Genomic DNA, 2,795 nt, shown 5'->3' with positions numbered 1-2,795 from the left:
GAGAGAAGCTTTGAGGAAACTTCTCCAACTCTCAACTCTCCCTCCGCTTGTGCCCTGAGAAGGCCGGCGACCGGAGGTTTGGACGATGGTTGATGGTGATCGGAGCTGATGGATTCCTATATTTTCTTTACAAATTACCGTTGCATCAGATCGAGAGAAGTAGCAATTCCGTCTTTTCAATACCTTTCATTATTGAGCTGACATGTTTTCCATTTTCATATATTTAAATAGATTACGGATCGGACCGATGTAAATGTCTAAGAAAGCAATCTTTGTTATGAAATACATGAATGGATAGAATACATGAATGAATATTCATTATATTAATCTTATCCAATATACTTATTATGGTACATTTGTATCAAATGTTCTAAGTACATCTCCCTATACAATGAACATTCGTCTCCTTTATCCTGTACATGTATCATTCGATACATTGATATTAATGATAAGTACATTCTTGTTCTCCTATAAATAGGAGTTTAGTTTTGATGTATAATATACAATCACACAGAAACACGACAGTGAGATACTAGAAATAAAGCTCTCTCATCTTGCTACTATCTCTAGTGTTCACTTGCTTTCTCTTCTTTAATTTCTTCTCTATTATATATTCGCCACACGATCTTTTACAACACGTTATCAGCACGAGGATCTATCGATTGAGTAAGTAACTTTTGCAAGCATGAAGATCTACCGATTGAGTAAGTAAATTTTGCAAGGTGGGTATTATTTTTATTGATCAACTTATACTTCATCTTCTTCTATCAATTCTTCATTTTTATTTTTCTTGGCCGGAAGCCAAATTTCAAATCTAAAAGTATCCTTCTGCTCCTGAAGTGGCAACAAATATTTGAAAATCTTTTTAATTAATTTAAGGATTTATTTTTGCAAGGATATGACAAATATTGAAAAGCCCAAATTCCACATCCTGGAAGTGAGTGGAAAGAATTATATATCCTGTCGCCTTGACATGGAAATGCACCTCCAAGGGCAAGGTTTCGCTAATACAATTACAGAGGATGGAACCTCAAATGAAAAGGATAAAGCAAATGCGCTGATTTTTATTTGCCGTCATTTGCATGAGAGCTGCGAGACTCAATATTTATCGTTCGAGACCCGCATATCTTGTGGAGGAGGTTGAATGATAGGTATGATCATACAAAAACTGTTATCCTCCCTCAAGCACAATATGATTGGCAAAATCTCATACTACAAGATTTTAAATCGTTGTGTCGACTATAATTATGCTTTATTTGATATCGTTTCTCGGCTAGAGTTATGCGGTATCAAACTCACTAATGCAGAATTGCTTGAGAAAATTTTTTCCACCCTTCATGCTTCGAATATTGTATTGCAACAGCAATACCGGGCAATCAATTTGCCACATATTTTGAATTAATTTCTGTATTTCTTACTGCCGAGCAAACTAATGAATTGCTGCTAAAAAATCATGATCTTAGACTTGCTGGCTCAAAAGCATTGCCTGGAGCACATGCTAACTTTGAGAAAAACACTAGCCATTTTAAAGGCTATAAGCGCAGGCAAGAACATAATCCTAAAAGGGATGGCAAGAAATTTAACCGCCCTAGGAAATCAAACTTTGGCCTGAATCATGGCAAAGAAAAGAAGCAAAAGAAGGTGATTAATGAAAGTATTTGTCATCGTTGTTGTATGACTGGGCATTGGTCACGTACCTGTCGTACGCCAAAACATTTTGTTATCCTATACCGGGCATCTGTAAAGAATACGAGCAAGCGTGGTGAATCTCATGCTATTGAAATCAATCCTACTGCCATAACCACTGTTGAGGCCAACAATATCTCCGTTGGTGGGATTCCTCTTGCTCCGAAGTAGCAAATGCATCATTGGATGTCTCGATTTCTTTGAGGACCTCTGATTACTTTGATGAATCAGATTGGTAGACGATAATTTGAACTTTGAATTTTATGTTGTTTCACTTTAAATGTACTTTTTTTTTTTATTGTTCTTTATGAAATGCTTATGAACCTTATATAATTTTTATTTTTGAAATTTTAATTCGACTATATAACTAAAATGCAACTTTTATGATACTTGACACCTGAAGTTGTCAATATAAATGCAAATGGAAAATACCGAGAAAAAGGAAGATGTTTGTTTGCTTGATAGTGCAACAACACATACTATATTTTGTAGTAGACACTTTTTCTCAAGTATGACATTGCGTAAGGCACAAATCCATACAATATCAAGTCCTGTTCCAATTATTGATGGTTTTGGGAATGCTGCAATTATTTTGCCAAATTGCACAATCCTGCATATTGAGAATGCGATTCTAAGCATTTGATCAAAAAGGAATTTGCTTAGTTTCAAAGATGTACGCCGTAATTGGTACCATATTGAGACTATTTATGAGCAAGATAATGAATATATTGGCATTTCCTCTTATAAGATGGGCTCGAAGACCATCCATGAGAAGCTAGAAGCTTCTTCTATGGGTTTGTATTGTGTCATGATTAAAAGCCGTTGAAACCTACGCTACCACATCCGGAGATTGGTAAGCTACGATCGATTTGGATCGTGGCATGATCGCCTTGGTCATCCTGGCGCTTCAATGATGTGTAGGATAATTAAAAATACAAAAGGGCACCCTTTAAAAGATATAAAGATATTGTTGTCCAAAGATTATAATTGTGAGGCTTGCTCACAAGGAAAGCTCATTATCAAACTTTCTATAACAAAGGTTAATTTTGAATCTCCTTTATTCTTGCAAAGAATTCATGGTGATATTTGTGGACCAATACAACCACCAA

The sequence above is a fragment of the Eucalyptus grandis genome, chromosome 1 (assembly GCF_016545825.1).
Source record: "Eucalyptus grandis isolate ANBG69807.140 chromosome 1, ASM1654582v1, whole genome shotgun sequence".
Classification (NCBI taxonomy): Eukaryota; Viridiplantae; Streptophyta; class Magnoliopsida; order Myrtales; family Myrtaceae; genus Eucalyptus; species Eucalyptus grandis.
Note: the sequence above shows the minus strand (reverse complement) of the source record.